The 18,682-nt window shown below is 38.3% G+C and overlaps 1 protein-coding gene across 1 annotated transcript in view; it reads right to left on the minus strand.

Annotated features, from left to right (window-relative positions):
* The window catches only part of p3h2 (prolyl 3-hydroxylase 2), a 101,322-nt gene that overhangs the window by 65,228 nt on the left and 17,412 nt on the right, over positions 1 to 18,682 (minus strand). The gene's annotated exons all lie outside the window — the stretch shown is intronic.

The following is an 18,682-nucleotide window of genomic DNA, read 5'->3' on the forward strand; positions in this document are numbered from 1 at the left end:
CACCTCCCTTTAGGAGGGGTTCCGGGCATGTCCCACAGACAGGAAGCCCCGGGGACGACTCAGGACACGCTGAAGAGACTATGTCTCTAGGCTGGCCTTGGAATGCCTCGGGATCCTGTCGGATGAGCTGGATAAAGTGGCTGGGGATAGGGAGGTCTGGGCTTCCTTGCTTAGGCTGCTGCCCCTGTAACTTGACCACGGATAAGTGGAAGATAATGGATGGATGGAAGACTGTCTACCAAGGGATGACCAGGCACAAACTAACCAATCAAACAGTTGTATAATGGTTTGTTTATCAACAAGGTCTATTACTCAAGTTAAGTCCCATTTTTTTGTACAGCCCATAATCACAAAATGTAACAAAGGACTGCAAAGGCCACGATTACATCATCCCTTCATCCGAAACCGGTATGTGGGAAAGGAAAATCTAAAAAACCTCAGCATGAAGAAAATAAGAAACCATCAGAAGGGGCCACATTATCAAAGAAAGAACCCTACACTGTGAGACTGTTAGCTTGGGCCTAGCTGTGTCGCTTGATTATCAACCCAAGCATGTGCAGTTATGCATGCACGGGACCCAAATTCCTGTTGGCGTGCTGTGTGTCAAGGATGCTACATCTCTGTAACGCGACAGCAGCAACAGGGGGGGGAATACATTTACACTGGTATATAAGCCTTGCACTGACTGCCTTACATTGTGTCAAAGCAATGTTTCGTCAGTGTTGTTCAATCAAACGTAATGAGGAAATCTCTGCAGAAACGGTAGGGGTGTATTCACTTTTGTGACATACTGTATAACCCAATAATTGTATTCTGAATCAGATTGCGTTTAATATTTAATTCAAAGTATTTTATTTAAGGATTATATTAAACAATATATTAAAACCTTATAGAATTGAAAAAGTGGAAAAATAATTGCAATTCTTCTAGTATAATACAATTAAATGACTGACTTAGTATTTAAATCAGTAAATAAGTTATAAATCAGTTTTATTGTGATTTCAAATACTATTAATGTCATACTTATTATTTTACTAAATATTATATTTTTAATTCTCAAATTGGAAAAAAGGGAAAATGTTTTTATTTATTTTATCAGTTTGCGTGTAATATCGAATGCAAAACATTGTAAATTATATTTTATATCAGATTAAATATTAAGATAAGTTGACAAAAATATTTAATCAAATATATAAAACTCTATACCTGTTGCTGGAGCCCATCCCAGCTGTCTTTGGGCAGTGGGCAGAAGACACCCTGAATTGGTTACCAGGCAGTCGCAGGGCACACAGAGACAGACAACTCTCTCGCTCATTCACACCTAGGGACAATTTGAACCGCACGATTAACCTGACATGCATGTTTTTTGGAATGTGCGAGGAAACCACAGTGTCCAATAACTTTATATGAAAAAAAAAGAAAACACAGACAAAATCAAATTATTTCTATGTGTCTTATTCATTCTCCAAAAAGAAGTATGAGAGACACAAAAGCTTGACTTAATTAATCAATACTTTGTATGTCAATATTACCTATGACAGGCGAGCTCTCTGGTGCCTCACGCACTTTAAGAAGAGGTAGAGATAAGACACAACTAGGGCTGCAATGAAGTATTATTTTTACAATCAATGAAAGGTCGATTCTTTTTTTGATTAATCGATTAATTGGATTTCTTGAATACATTCTTAATACCTTCCTTTTCATTCAAATGTTAATTTTTTGGGAATGGTAAAAAAAACAACAGCATATTCTAAAACATAAAACAATTTAAAAAATCCAAGGGTTTGTCAATTAACTTGACAGTAAATAAGAATGCATACAAATATATGCTACACATCTGCAAATGTGTAAGATACTCTTCCTACCACTTTTTCCAAAGATCATATTATGTTTGGAGTTCTTATAATATATATATATATATATATATATATATATATATATATATATATATATATATATATATATATATATATATATATATATATATATATATATATATATATATATATATATATATATATATATATATATATATATATATATATATATATATATATATATATATATATATATATATATTACATATACTGGTATATACGGGCAGCACGGCGGCGCAGTGGTTAGCGCTTGTGCGGCACAGTTCATGTCATGGGAACCTGTCGTGGGTTCAAATCCAGCTCCAGACTTCCTTTGCGGAGTTTGTATGTTCTCCCCGTGCTTGCGTGGGTTTCCTCCGGGTACTCCGGTTTCCTCCCACGTTCCAAAAACATGCATTTCAGGTGAATTGGCCGGTCCAGATTGTCCCTAGGTGTGAATGAGCGAATGAGTTGTCTGTCCCTGTGTGCCCTGCGATTGGCTGGCAACCAATTCAGGGTGTCCCCTGCCCACTGCCCGGAGATGGCTGGGATGGGCTCCAGCCCCCCCGCGACCCTAATGAGGATAAGCGGTACGGCTGATGAGATGAGATGAGATACTGGTATATAGATATTTTGAATATTTGAATACTTGAATTTGAATATACCTTAATTATCATTGTTACAAACTGGGTTGAACATATTGTGACAATGAAATTGGACGCGACACTCCAGTTTCACATTTACAGTGAGGATAGAAGAAAACAAAGAAGAAGGAACAAAGGAGATGTTTGTATTGTCCTTGTTGCAGGCTTCGTTTTTCTCCGGAGGGGAGTGAATGAGGGGGTAAGGGACAGACAGAGATGGCCGGATCCAGCTAGGTGGGGAAAAGCTTTGTACGCATGTTTGATGTTACAGTACACACAGTCCAGTGTTTTTCCCCCCTGGTTGCACAGTCCTCTTATTGAATAAATTTGGGAAGTACAGTCCTTGAGCATGCCTGATTAAAGTCGCCAGCGACGATAAAAGCTCCGTCGGGGTGTGCAAGCTGCTGTTAATTGATAGCAGTGAGCAGGAGATTTAGTGCTACGCTAACGTTGGCATCCTGTGAAACGTAAACAGCGATCACAATGACCACAGTTAGCTCTCTCGGTAGATAGAAGGTTCAGGGTCAGCAACCTTTTCGGTGTGGAGTGCCACTTTTAAATTTCCTTGTAAATCAGTGTGCCACACCAAGATTAATGACTCGCACATCTTTTTAATCCAACAGAGCTGTCATTTTACACCAGTCCAAATATACAACATGGATATACATTTTAATCGTATAACTCTGTTTTTCAACCCTTTTTGAACCAAGGTACACTTTTATTTATAAAAAAGTTCATAGGCACACCGTCCGTCGAAAATGTTTGAAAATTAAGTTATGTCAAATGTTTCAGTGTGCTACCTCATAAGCAGATAATTAGTATATAGAAAGAATAAAATACTAAAATAAAAAAGAATGATGTGCTTTATGTTTTTATTTTTTACAGTGCAATCTTAAACCGCTTTGTTAAACAAATTAAGTTATTAAATGTACTGTTCTACCTCAAGAGCAGATAATTAGTACATAAAAAGTATATAAAAACCGACTGCCACCTACTGATATGGATGACTATTACAGTTCCTCGTCTGAAAAAATAAAAAATACTGAACAAAGGCCTGTGATTTTGGAACAATAAAATTGGACAAATTCCAGCGGTCCACTAGACAAGGTCTCATGGCACACTGGTTGAAAAACACTTGTATTACTGACAATTTATCTTCCACTATTCTTGTTCATCAATCAGCTAAAAATGAATGTGAACAACAAGTGGACAGGGTTGGGTAGGGTTACTTTAACTTGATTACTTCCAATTACTTTTGGATTACTCCAATACCAAATATGCAAGTGGAAAGGCCTGTAGCCATCCATGACTTCAACTTTTTGCCACAAGAATGAACCAGAATCAACCATTCTTCATTAACAATGTACTACAATCAAAAAACAAGTGCTATGGACAGCTACCATACCATTCATCAAAATATCAAAACCTGAAATAAAAAGTAGCAATACAGAAGGCACGTGCGCGCACACACACATACACGCACACACACGCATACACACAAACACAAGCACACGCATACACACAAACACACACACACGCATACACACAAACACGCATACGCGCACACACACGCTTCTTTAAAATATTCGTTGTCAGTAAATGGTTTTCTGTGCTTTGCAATGTGATAGCTTGCTTCAGTGGTGGTGTTTTTTAGCAGTGACAAAGGTCTTCAGGGTGTATGTTTGTTTGCCGTACTTGGACACAGCGCGTTTTAACGTCTCCGCCATGTCAGAATTCCTGTTCACTTTTCGTCTCGTAATGACATTTAACACTTGCTGTGCGAGGTACAATGCTCTCGAGGCATAATGCACAAAGCAGCACGGTCATTTTTCCCACAAAGCCTCATTCTTCTGTCCACGTTGGCTGGAAAGAACGAGATATTTTCGCTCAAGGAGCCGTCATGATTTGTTCATTTATGGCGTGTGTTTCGTTGGCTGGGTTAAAACACGGAGCTCTCTTCTACGAGGCGCAGCGCAAACACAGACTCACACACGAAGCAGATGAAAAAGGGCGCTAACATAAAGCCTGTAAATAACACGGGGCGCAACTGAAAATGTCTAAATAAAAAAAATAAAAAACATTATTACTTTGCCGTGCGCTCGCGTGCCACTGGTTAACCCCTCGCGTGCGACTCCTGGCATGCGTGTCATAGGTTGCCGACCCCTGGTCTAGACGATACTGCTAGAAACTATATCGGGTGAGCAGTGTGTGTCAATGATTCTGCGTTTTGCACGTAAGCGCATAGTCCCCCACCCCTGTTTTTACCGGAGTCTCCGTCTCGGTCGGGGCGGTGTAGCGTGCGTCCTGCTAGATCACAGGTGTCAAACTGGCGGCCCGCGGGCCAGATCAGGCCCGCTAAGGGATTGAATCCGGCCCGCGAGACAACACTCAGAGAAGTGCAAGACAAAAACAAGCTGCAGGTTGAAAAATGTCAACTTGATGTTGCCAAAGAAAGGTGCCTCTCACAAAGACACTGTACTTGTATTTATTTCTCTCTCTCTCTCTCTCTTTCCACTCCTTTTCTCCCACTCTCTGTCTCTTTCACTCTGTGTCTCTCTTTTTCTCTTCTTTTGTTGCTCTTTCTCTCTCTGTCTTTTTAACTTCTTTTGCTCTAATTTCCTTTTTTTCCTTTTCTCTCTTTTCTTTTTCTCTCTTCCTACCCTTTGCGCTTTCTTTTCTCTCCTTCTGTCTTTCTATTTCTCTTTAGATTTCTTTCTTCCTCTTCCTTTCTTTCCCCCTCTCTCATGACTTCTCTTTTTATCTCTTTTGTTTCTCAGGCTCTCCCCCTCTCGTTCTTTCTTTATCCCCCCTCTTTCTCTTATTTCTTTATCTCTTTTTTTCTTTCTCTTTAATCTACTGGTCCGGCCCCCGACAGAATGTTTGTTCTATCGTGTGGCCCCCGAGTTCAAATGAGTTTGACACCCCTGTGCTAGATGGACTGGGTTGTCCCGGAAGCCAAGACTCCGTGATAACAAAAATACTGCAATTCCGGACGAAGCGGTTGGTGGCTATCCGCAGCTCAAATACACTAATCTTGTGAACAATGGATCTGGCATTGGTCAGGAACTTGGTCGGAAGCGCTGGTCTGTGTAGGCCCGACCGGCAGCCTCGCTTTTACCTTTGCTCCCTCCGCCGTTTACGTCGTTTGTCGGGCAGGCTATGCTAACGTTGGGATGTTGGCAACGTTGGCCAGGGAGATCCGGTGGTCTCTGTATATCCCTCTGGATGTTGTGGAAGTTATTGTAATCGTGAAAGGAGTCAAAGGGAAGATATAAGTGATAAAAGAACACTAAAAACAAAAAGACTAACTGGAGACCCTGAAGCTGCTGCACTCGCGCGCGCCGCCATACAAAACAAAAATAAAAGAGCAATACATTTCATATTATGCGGAACCATTTTTTTACACACAAAAATATAAAACATGTAAACCCACTCTTCAAAATTTCAACACATCTGTTTTGGGGGAATGGCTGGGATGGGCTACAGCACCCCCACGACCCTACTTAGGATAAGCGGTAATGGATGGATCGATGGATAAATTTAATATATGATAAACATTCCAATATGAAAATGATATATAATATGCTTAAAAATTGAACCCTGGGTAGAATTAAACAGGTCATTATTATAATTTTTCTTTTTTCTTTAATTTATTTACCTATTTTCAAATGTCTTCCCTGTACTTCTGCAGTACTTTCTGTTCTCTTAAAAAAAAAATTCATGATGAAACACTCAAACGCTACAAAGTTAAAACTTTTAAACCTTTTTTCTTTGTAATGATTCAATGTTCAATAAAGAAAGATTTTAAAAAGGTGATTCTACAACTCTCAGCACCACAACGGAATTTTGTGTGCACGCTTATTTGCATTGATTTAACGTACTTAGGGCTCATAAATAACATAATACAACAAATCAATAATCAAATTAAGTCAAGTCATGTCATGTTTATTTGAATCCCTTGCTACTCCATAATTCGCGGCCCGAGTGAATTGCGATTGAAACATATTTTGTGATTCATGAAATGAAAGGCACGGTAGTAGGTGCAAGCCCTTATCCCATGTTGACTATTGCTAAGAGCAGGGGCCGATAGAGGGGGTTTTCTTTGGTTTAGGATGCTGAAGCATGCCATTGTGGCCTGCTTAAATGAACTGCACTGTCTTGGTTGTGATTCGTTGTCCCCGGTTGACCAATGCTAAGAGCGAGGGACAAAAGGGCAAAAATATGTCAAAATGCAGTAGCTTTCAGTTTCCTTTCTTTACGCCTAAAATGAACATCAAATGTGTGATGGCAATCCATTACCCTCAACCTCATATTGCTCATATTGACCAGTAGTAGATACTTCTGTCTGGAAGCTTGCCGTTACAGTCCGCCTAGAACAAAATGCCCAGTTGTGGCCAAGATTGAATATCCCTAGGTCGAGTATTGTTGACAGCAGGGGGCAGCAAAGGTGATTTTGGGGGGTTTAGGCTGCTCAAGTGTGCCTTTGTAGCCTGCCTAAAACGAAGTATGCTGTTTTATCCATGATTCGTTATCTCCGGTCAACTATTGCTAGGAGCAGAGACTGTTGGAGGAAATATGTGTCATGTATGGCGGCCCTTTTTTGTCTTATTTTTTTATGCCAAAAATGAACAGCACCCATGCGGCTGGGATCCATTATTCTGTGTTCGACTATTGCTGTGAGCGGGGGCCAGCAGAGTGCCTGTTAAAAATGAAAGGTCCTCTAGTTTGCAGATTCGGGCATACCACTTGGGTTCAAGTCCCCATTAAACCCGATAAACAATGATTAAAGTAATAAGAAATATCTGCAATCGACAGAGGCCAAAGTCGAACCGCTATACAGGGAGATAACACTACGTTGAAAATACCAGACCACTCTCTTTTTTAAAGATGCTTGGTAAACAAAACAATGTGCTTTGATTCATTGAGGAGGTTACACAGAAGTCAAATAGAGTTGTAGAAGACAGGCAAGAACATATGTAGGTCAGAGGACATATGCCCTGATTTAACTTGCCGTTCCTTTCCACCAGCCTCTTCTTGTGCCTCAGGCCTTCTGTTTTATGACCCCCTTGTGTGACTGCACGCGCTTCCCATTGGAATAAGGGACTCTTGGACAACGTCAGGCGAAGGTTTAAATGATGACGAAGTATAGCTGCCATTTGTGTAAAAACCACAAAAGTGTTGCGCCACTGTCCCGCTTCTCATTAGCTAAATAACTCAAGATATGCTACGAGTCTGTGCTTCCAGGAATCCCAAACATTCAGAGTCTGGCGTCTCGGACTCTTGACTCCGTTTTGTGTCAAGGCAGCGACTTTGGCAGGAAGGAATGCCTGCTGCTGCTGAAAATGACTACTGGGGAGAGAAATGAGAACTCCCACAAAAGTTCTATGAGGAAGTTAGCATGCAGGGAATAGTGAGCCAGCCAACTGTGACTGGCACTCCTTTATTTTACGGTGCCAACATGTCTCAACCTGGCTCTTTTAGATACTTTTGGATTGGCAAAAGAGAGCAGTCTGACTCTTTACCTCATGAGCAACCCAATAGAATCACTGTTGTGATTTAAGATCTAAGGTTATGAAACAAACACTTGAATCACGCTAGCTTTGGATGCTCAATTGCAGAGGTGTCAGTCAATCGGAGAGGTAGTACTATATTAGCCTCTCATTTGCATCCCTTCACTTGATGAAAAGAGATGACGGCAGAATTTTGACCATTAGCTCACAGGCAATGCACAAACAACAATGCTAAAAGCTAAGCTAGTCATCATAAGAGCTGGAAAAAATCGCAAACAATTTGCAATTTTAAATCAAACAGATTAAAACAAAATATTCCTTGGGTGCCAGAAAAGGAATGACGTGCTTGTTCAAGGTCCGCAGCAAACTATATTCGATATCAAGTTACCTTACATTACACCAACATTAAACTGGTAGTAAACACCCAAAAAATAAAAGCTTTAGCTTCAAACCAGTGTAAGCACCTTTTCAAGGGATATAAAACAAACTGCACTTTGGGCTGCATGCAAATTTGGCTTCCTGGAACGGACAACACCAACAGCGTAGTGCACAGACTAAAGCCTTAAAAATGAAGATTAACCAGTTAGGGGTAAAAAAAAGACTCAAAGGCAAAATATTTTCCCAAAGGTATCAGGGAGCTCAGTTTTTGTATTGCTGGTAAACCTGATTTGTAAAAACCCTAACAAACGTTTGCATGCCTTGTTGAAACAGCCACATTTAATTAATCTACACAATATAAGAAAAATTCAACATAAAGGTGTTGTTCATGTAAGTGCATGCCTTACTGGCAGAACAACTGTAGCGAACAGCACAATGGAGACATCTCCTTTGAGCAACAGGGTCAAAAGGGTTACAGCTTTAAGAGCTCAACTTAAACACTGGTGACTTCACTTCATAGGTCATTCTAATAATTTGTAAATTGTTTAGAATTCAGAGGCTACATTTGTCACAAGCCAGAAGCGGAGACAGGACCCAATAGCGTTCGTTTTTACTCAGTTTTATAGAATAGAATATATCTTTATTGTCATTGTTACAAAATGGGTTAACATATTGTGACAACGAAATTGGGCATGACACTCCAGTCTCACACATTCACAGTGAGGTAAAAAAAAACAAAAAATAAAGGAACAGAGAAGATAAGGTTACAAAACAAGGAGGATAAGGTTATAGTTATAATTTACACAAAATTTACACAAGAAATGTCAGCATGTAGGATGTTACAAACAGTTGGTATCGTAAGGGTTTGTTCAATATGCATTTGGTGCAAAAATAGTCATCATGGTGCAAAAAATAGTCAACATATGCATTTGGTGCAAAAAATAGTCATCATAGTGGAAAAAAAAGATTGTGCAAGAAACATAGACATGAGTACCATTTACGTTCGTATGGGGTAGTGTTTTTGCAAGAGTTTTTCAGTTTTTTGTGCGGTGTCTGTTTAGGGTGGTAATGGCTCTGGGGAAGAAACTGTCTCTGAGTCTGTTTGTTTTTGTTTTGTGTGACCTGTAGCGCTTGCCGGAAGGCAGCAGGTCGAAGAGGTGGCGGCCGGGGTGGAGAAAAGTCCTTGATGATGTTTTCTGCTCTGCTGAGGTAGCGAGAGCAGGCAATGTCCTCCAGACTGGGCAGAGAGCAACCGATGATTTTCTGGGCTGTTTTGATGACCCTCTGGAGCGTTTTCCTGTCTGCTGCTGTGCACCCAGCATACCACACCGTAATGCAGTATGTTAGAATGCTCTCCACTGTGGCTTTGTAAAAGGACACCTGCAGCTGCTGTTTTAGAAGTTTTTTTCTGAGCACTCTCAGGAAATTCAGTCGCTGCTGGGCCTTCCCTACAACCGCTCTGGTGTTTGCAGACCAGGAGAGGTCGTCGGAGATGTGCACACCCAGAAATTTGAAGGAGTAGACTCTCTCTACACAGTCTCCTTTTATGATGAGTGGCCATTCCTTCTGAAGTCCAGTATCAGTTCTTTTGTTTTTGTGGTGTTCAGTATGAGGTGGTTTTCCGAACACCACGTTGACAGTGACTCCACCTCATCCCTGTACGCCGCCTCGTCCCCTTCAGAGATGAGGCCGATCAAGGTGGTATCGTCGGCGAACTTAATGATAGAGAAAGTGAGCAATGCTTGCTTCCACGATCCGATGATCGTCGGATACGGGTAGCTGATGGCAGGAACGCGGAAGTGGCACTTCAGTGTCGAGCGAGGATAGTCGTGGGCGGTGGGAAAGCTGATCGATAGCCGGGACAGGGGAGCAAGGGCGGTAACGAGTCCAGGAAAACAAGTATCAGGCAGGAAACAGGAAAAACAGGTCGATGGCCGGGACGGAAGAGCAGGGCAGAAACGGGTCCAGAAACAGGTCGGCAACAGGTATCAGGCAGAAGAAAACAGGGCAGGAGATTGTCGGAAGGTACAGAGCTTGTCTAGCTGAAAGCGTAGGTTCGCAGGACGGTCTGACGCTGGTAACAGGGAGCCAGGAGGTTTAAAATGTGGCAGGGAAGCCGATCAGCAACCAGGGCTGTTGGCGCCAACGGGGCATCCGCAGGTGCCCCAAATCAGTAATCATGACAATATTACCAGGTTACTATAGACAGGACCAAAGGATGAACACAATATCCCAGGACTATTCCGATACAGGCTTTGCACAATTTTTTCACAGCCAATTTTAAGTACATTTTAAGGACTTTCATTGCCAAATTTCCAATGTTTCCAGTACCTTTAAAAGAAGAAATACAAAGTGAATCAATCCACAGCCTTAATGTTTGAAGTATATGAATGCTGTAAAATATCAAACCAGGAGCTATTATTTACTGAATGGGACTTAGACAAAGAAAGTTTATTTGCCCCATTTTATTAGTGAAGGCTGCCGTCTCTGTTTGGTCTATCTTCTGTCAAATTTCTTGTTCTTTTTCTTACCAGCAGCACTCGATAACGTCAAACTGTATGGCAGTAAAAGTCAATTCTTCTAAAGTTTAACTGACGGGTGAACTGATGTCTGTCAGAGTCAATTTTAAGCAGACTTGTTTTATTTTTCTTCATTAAATGAGTGGTCCATCAAGTCAGCCTGCCAAGAACCATGGCTACAATTTCAAGCATCGACAAGCACATCACCAAAAATTTAAACATTATTCAAACCCTTAAAATACACAAGATTTAAATTCAAGGATGTCAAGTAGCCATACGAACCCAGATAACAAGAAAAATAGAAGGAAGACATTGGATCTAAAACTTGTGTTGTATTCAGTCACAGAGTCCTGAAATTCTTAATCTTCCGAACAGCTGTACGGTGTCGTCACAGAAGGTCACACTCAATATTTCCTTTCTATTTACCCGCTGAAACCTCCTCGAAGACCACATGTTTTTAAGAAGGAAAATCCCTATCAGGGATCTGCGGAGGGAGGGCCTGAATGACAAATGTTAACAAAAGTGGCGGCCAGGATGGACAAAGGTTCCGACGCCCATCTGTTGGACGAGAGGCCCTTGGGTACGACCGGTCTGGATTTTTCTCCGCTTCATTTGTGCTCTTGTTAATTAAAGAAAAGTTGAGCATGTTTGATATAACTCAACAAACTGTTGCCGTAAATTCAAGTAAAGGAAAGGTAGAGGTTGACAAAAGTAGATTTCAGTCGTTGTTCAGACCACGCGTCATATCTCACTTTACGCGTATGTGAATACAAATTTCACAACTGTGGGGATCATGTGTCAACAGGATGGACTTACAATCTGCCACCTTTTCTTATGAATATATGGAGACAACTGCCAAAAGTTTTTAAATGTTGTTACCACATTGACAAGAATTTCACCGGGTCAAATCAGGCCCTCGTGGCCAGTTTGTTCGGTTGTATCACGTCAGATCCATTTAATAAATGTACATGTAAAAATGCCTTTGACACAGGTTGTATGGACTGTATTGTTGCTAAAGTGGTGGGTGAAAGATAGGGGGTGGAATAACTTCATAAAACTGGACTTGTCTGGCCCTCATGGCTAGCTTGTTGGGTTGTCTCACGTCCGGTCAGTTTCATACATTTTCATGTGAAAATACCCGTTTGTCCAGCGTTTTATGGAATATATTTTTGCTAAAGAGTAAGGAAAAGGATGGAGGGGTTGGGAAAGAATTTCACAAAACAGGTATCATTAGACCCTTGAAGCTAGCAGGTTCGGTAGTGTTACAACCGATCCCATTTCATTAATTTTTATATGAAAATGCCATATTGTCCCAGGTTTTATGAACTGTTTTGTTGCTAAAGAGTGAGGGGAAGGACAAGGAACACCCAAAACTTTTCACAACTGGTATTGGCGCGCCCTCATGCAATGTTCAGTCTAAGCTTACACAGGTCTTAGCATTTGCACAAAGTCTGTGAGCTTCAATTGGAATAATGGTGAGCAATATCCATCCTGCATGCGGCAACTGAATCATCATCAGACATGTCCAAAACCTGAGATTAAATCAAGTTAGTTTCTAATGGCTTTACAGCAACACTAACTAGGTCTTCAAATTTTAATGAATTGGCTGATGTAATATTGGGGGGGTTGCATGGCCCACAAACGTTAGTTGTTTTTACAACAACTTTTACTTAAGATTTAAGTTTTCAAGAAAGTATATTTTGTTACATAATACTAACATTTTGCAGATTTTTTTTTGGGTGGTTGCGCTACACAAAACTGTATTTAATCACACTTTTTAGTGAAAGTACAATGTTGGCAAAAAGATTGACTTAAATGTTTGCAAATTATTTTAATATAGCACAAGAGCAATCAAAGAGACACAAAAAAAGAGGGCTTTTTTTGCTGCTTTTTAATTTTTTTACCATTTTATATATATGACATATATATGTCTATAGCAAATGTGTTTTTTTTTGCTTAGTTTTTGAATCAAGAGCATTTTTCTGAGATGAATGAAGGATCTTTACAGCACTAAGGGGTCTATAAATCCCACACACTGGGCCTTTAAATCTGACTTAGATAAGATTGTTTGTAAAAATTAATCAACAGTGGAGACGAATCTATTCGCAGAGTGAGTCACAGTTTAGATAACAGGAAGTCTCCAGGGTAAGTGAGGAAATCCCCAACAATCTGGCGAGGGAAAAACTCCACTATACCAAACCGAAAAAGCCGTCTTTGAAAATAAGGGAAACAAAATAGTCTGCCGTGATTTCAAACAAAACCAGGTCCAGTCCAGTAGTGACTTGTTTTATACGGGAATGGTAGCATGCCGTCATCCTGAATCCAAACAAGGATGGAATCAAACTCCATCCCGATATCATTTCCTCCCTTTCGGCCTCCCACGGAGAAGAAAATCTGTAACACATTTCGCCATCATCTGACTTTGAAGGCAACTGCTGTCTCTATTAACTCTATTAGACGCATTGTTGCTAACCGCAGGGAGCGCTTTGGTTTGAATAGCCTGTCAACGAAATGTGTCCCCTAAAATGCATTTATAACATATTGACTATAGTGCCTTGCAAATGTATTACGAGATATGTCCATATTTCAGGATTAAAATTTACAAATAAAAAACATTTTCAAAGAATCAACAACATGTGAAACATAATCGTGAAAAGAAACAGATTGTGTTCAACATATTTTATTGTGCTAAAAAATTATTGAAAAGTAGGCAATGCAAAAATTTTGGCCCCATTATAATTATTATTTTGTACAACCTCTTTTTGTTGCGATCACAGCCACAAGTGTAAGTTATGCACATCTTAAAACAGAAAAATGTTCCTATTCTTCCTTACAAAAATACTTCTTAAGGTTTGATGGTAATCGGTTGTGCACATAATTTTTCAGATCTTTCTACTAATTTTTCTATAGCTCTCTTGCCAGAATAGCCTTTGTGTTTGGCTCAATCATTCTTCCCATCAACTTTGACCATCTTCCCAGTACCTGCTGAAGAAATGCAAGCCCAGGGCATGTTGCACCCACCACCATGTTTAACAGTGAGAATCGTGTTTTCAGAGGTGATGTGCAGTTTTACTCTTACGCCAATTTTGGTCTCATCTGAGCAGAGCACATTGTTTCACATCTTATTTGTGTCACCCATGTTTCTTCTTGCAAACACCAAACAGGACTTTTTATGTTATGCTTTCAGAAAGGGTTTTCTTTTTACCACTCTTCCATTAAGAGCAGGTGTATACAGTGTAATAGTTTAATTGGAGACTCAAAGCAAAAAAAATGCACAATTTTACCTCCTGTTTTCTTGCCCAGCCTTTTTAAGGTTTTAGGTTACCTATAGCAGAAAGTGGCTGACAATTAACTCATGTTATGTAAAATAAATGCTTCTTTCCCAAGGAATGAGTATTTCTTAAATGCATGTTTATAGAATAGTTAGTGTATTTTGTATTCTTTATAAAATCAATATTGTTCTTTATAGCAGATGTTTTTTCTATCACTTGAAGGCGCTAAATAAAAAACTTTAAACTTTAATTTTACGGTGGGGGCGTCAACCGATCACCTCGCAGGCCACATAATTGAGACCCCTGCCCTAAATGTCCACCCACCGGGGTCTCACAAAATTTTAAGGGAAACGTTGCTAACTATGATACTCACAAAAATATAACAAGCACAGAAAATGCACTTCTTTGAAATAAAAAAAATCGCATTGAAATTGCAGCACTAGTTGGAATTGATCTGTCTGAAGATCTTAAAAAAACTCCATGTTCTGTTCTTGTACACCGTCTGATTCCAATTGTTTTTCTGTGAGTAAATTCTTTTAAAAATCCCATTTTGCATCTACATTCATGGGATCATGGTAGGAACCCGAAAGCTATAGTTTATATGCCACCAATTAAAACGAAAATTTTGAGTACTTTTATGTCTAATCATTTAACATCTACCTATAGATGATCTCATTTAACAATTACATCTGCTGGAAAAATAATCCGAGCAAGCACAAACATGACTCAGTTATCTTGAAACTGAAAGAAATATACTAACAAGTAATCAAAACTAACCATCAATTTTGTCAAAAACAGAGATTTAACTGCAGACCTAAAGATTTTTGAGAAGGTCCCGGAATGAGTTTAAAAAGGGGAAAAAAAAAGAAAGGGAAATACCATACATTATGTCAAATATAAGTCAAAACGCTTTAAACAAGATCTCTATCTCATTCCCAAGCCATGATCAAATTTCTTGCAGATGCGGGGATTCCGTAACTTGTACTGGATTAGCCTTTTTTGTGTTCTTGTCTCTAGGCAAGCTGCTCACAAGGTGATCAAAGCTTTGCCATTAATAAATAGGTGTAGTCCTGCACTCTTTCCGAAAAAGGAGTCTTTTCAAATCACTGGTCATTCAATTCACTGCCCAAAAAATAAAAATTGATGAAATTTCTGAATTTCATTATGTGGACTGGTTGCAATTTGGAGCTCAAAAGAAACATAATATTAATAATTTTAATTTATTGGTGGCGAAATTTGTCTTTTAGAATATTTTCTTTCCTTTTTAAAAAAAAAAAGAAATTACTTTATTAGAAAATAATTGAGTTTTTAAAAAAAAATAAAAAATCTCATTTTAATATATAATGTTTTTATGGATAGTTTATTCCCCCATTTTATTATGTCTCAAATGAAAAATAAATAAGTTATTTTTAAATAGTTTTTCTTATTTTCATATAACATTTCTTATGTATATTTATTTGTATATTTTTTTAATTCCTTTATCTGGACTGTATGCAATTTGAAGGTTAAAATTAAAATGGTAAAAAATGTTTTTGTTTTATTGGGAGATAGATTTGCATTAGGTTTGTGCTCCATTATTTGTCCATCCATCCATCCACCCATCCACCCAATCATTTTCTGTCCCTTGATTTTATTATTCAGACTGGTTGCAGTTTGGACCTAAAGATAAAAATCAAAATGTGAGAAAGATTCTTTACCCTTAGGTACATTTTTTTTTTCCAAGTTTTTTTTTCCCATTTTGTTTCATTAATACTTTTTCTTTTCTGTGCTGTAAGTTAAGACATTAAAATAAAAAAAAGACAGAAAATAATTTGGCAAAAATATTTTTTTCATTTTGAAATCATTTTTCTATGAATACATAATTGTACAATTATTAGTTTACTCAATTTCTAGTTGCAACGTAGAGCTAAAAAGGAAAAGGGAAAATGGGAAAAAAAATAATTAAAATGTGCATAATTATCCGTAAACAGAACAATAATATTTTCCTCAGAAAGTAATGTTTTTGCAAATTAACCTTTTTAATGTATTACATTTGTTTATTTTTGAAAATCTTACAATTTTTCCCCTCATCTTTTTCTTAACCTGAACTTTTTGCTGCATGGAGAAAAGAAATGCTGAATGAAACGTAAGAAAAACTGTCAATACAGACAAATGCAACTTGTTTTTATTTTTTTTATTTTTTTTTTGCAAAGTTTGAGTCATGTTTCAGGTCACATCGTTGACAATAAGTATGATTAAAACCTAATACAAGTGTAAATTTCAGTTATGATCTTCACCTATAAAGTACTAAAACCACTTGAGCTACCCTAATCAAATTTTATTTCAACTAATAAAATAATCCCCCAAAATAGTTGGATCTTTTTCTATTAATGAAGTAGGAAGGGATTTTTTTCCATTTTACTACAACAGCAATAAAAACATGGAAAAGGTCTCCTAGGTGGAGCAAACCTGGAGGAAATGAGTCGACTATTGACTTCATTGAACTATATTTGTACGATTGGGGGTTGGGTTGTTGACTTTGCCGGGTCAGCAGTTTTCCAAGAGGTGTTTGGGTGATGGCTGAGAACTTCGGCTTCTTAGGAAAAAAAAAATAACTTCAGCTAATAAACGGTAAATATTGATGATTGACAGATGTTACCGTCTCTAATAGATATTTAAAAATAAACACAGTAATGTTTCACTCAAGTAAATAATTTAATGCCAATTAACTACAAGCAAAAACATACAGCTAACTGATTAGCAAATTGATAGCCAACTATTGTTATCATTTATAGATATTCAAATAAACTTTTAGATCATTACTTCTTTCAATCTTCATAGTGATAGCTTCTCAAGACTAAATATTCACAGATTTTGTTTTTATTCTCTGTAATGCTAGAAGATATTTTTGTCGAATTGAGATTTATAGATCCCAGTATGATTAATTTCACATTTCTTTCAAAAATATTGTGAGTGATTTGCTTAACTTTGGTTATTTTTTTACACAGTGTGGACCAAACCAATGAAAAAATATTTTATCATAAATGTATGTTTTGTACAAAAATTGCTTTTTTAAAAAAAAAAATATTTCACGCTCTTTATTCAATATTGAATTTTTGGACAGATAGAAAAACAGAGCATAAAACTAATGTTCAGGTTTTGAAATACATCGATCGGAATTTTGAATTGACCTTTTTTTTTATCCGCGTTATTGATTAATCCACATATATAATGAACAAAACATGAAAGAAGAAGACTCATTATATAGTAGAATACCAACCATTATTGATCTAATTAAAGAACATTCAAGAGGACAAGCAGAACATAATCACGGATGGAACAACGACATAATATTCCAACACCAAGCAGCTCTAACGTAACTAGACGTCAAAGAGAAATGGCACGAGACAAAAAAAAAAGAGTGCCATGAAGACGAGACTACAATACTATCATCCAGACATATTTAATAGCCGTAACTGATTAAAACATAAGAGGAGGACAACAGAGGATATGGAAGAATAGCAACTGGTTCTGAATGAACAAAACATAGGAGAAAAATTGAAGAAACACATTTACGCGTGAGTAGAACTACATATTCCAACAGGCTCTAAACAGCGAAAGCGGTTTCTTTTGTCTTTTATGAGCATGATGCCTTGATTCTCACGTGGAGTGGCCATGCAAAAACTCAAAAACCTCAACACGAGGAAGATGAAGAAACTTGAGAAGGGACTGCACAATACACAAAGAGGTAAGTATTAGTTTCAGGAGCGAGCAGCAGCAAGTCAACTGCAGGAGAGAGAGTGGGAAAGGTGAGAGGAGAGAGAGTGGGAAAGGTGAGATGGCACAACATTCATTTGGACCGGTAACTTAAAATTAGTTTTACCTGGTTATATCAGTATCAGAAATTATTTTCCCCCCATTTTATTAACACTCCACTTATTGAAACATGAATATTTTGTTTGTTTGTTTGTTTGTACATGATTCAATTGTTTGTTTGTTTGTACATGATCAGCTCAGGGATGCTGCTGGAAATGTGAATTTCCCTTCGGGGATGAACAAAGTATCTATCTATCTATCTATCTAACGAAACAAAACATGAACATTAAACAACTCAAGACAGAGACAAAACAACATGAGTGCCATGACACATACTAGCTTTAAGTCAACAAAAACATGAAAGAAAACACGGTATATGTTGGGACACCAACTAACTCAAACTGAACAAAAGGTGAAAGAATAAAAAAGTAGGACATACTGTTTACTCACACGTTGATAAAACAAAACTGGAGTGCTCTAGTGCCCTTATATACTCCCGGCAACTCTTTGTGCCATCAAACAGCAAAATTCCACCAAAAATTATCAAAACAGAGAACATATAAAAACAAAGTACAGAAGATAAGAAACGTAAAACAGTTTCCATTCCAAAAGCATGACCTCAGATACTACTCAGTCCTCGAGCTGACTCCGTGTCACGCTAATGTTTATGCTAGCAACATGTGCGCAGTGGTTCTTTCTGACTGATGT

The sequence above is a fragment of the Urocampus carinirostris genome, chromosome 12 (genome assembly GCF_059441175.1).
Source record: "Urocampus carinirostris isolate Australia breed hairy pipefish chromosome 12, RoL_Ucar_1.0, whole genome shotgun sequence".
Taxonomy (NCBI): domain Eukaryota; kingdom Metazoa; phylum Chordata; class Actinopteri; order Syngnathiformes; family Syngnathidae; genus Urocampus; species Urocampus carinirostris.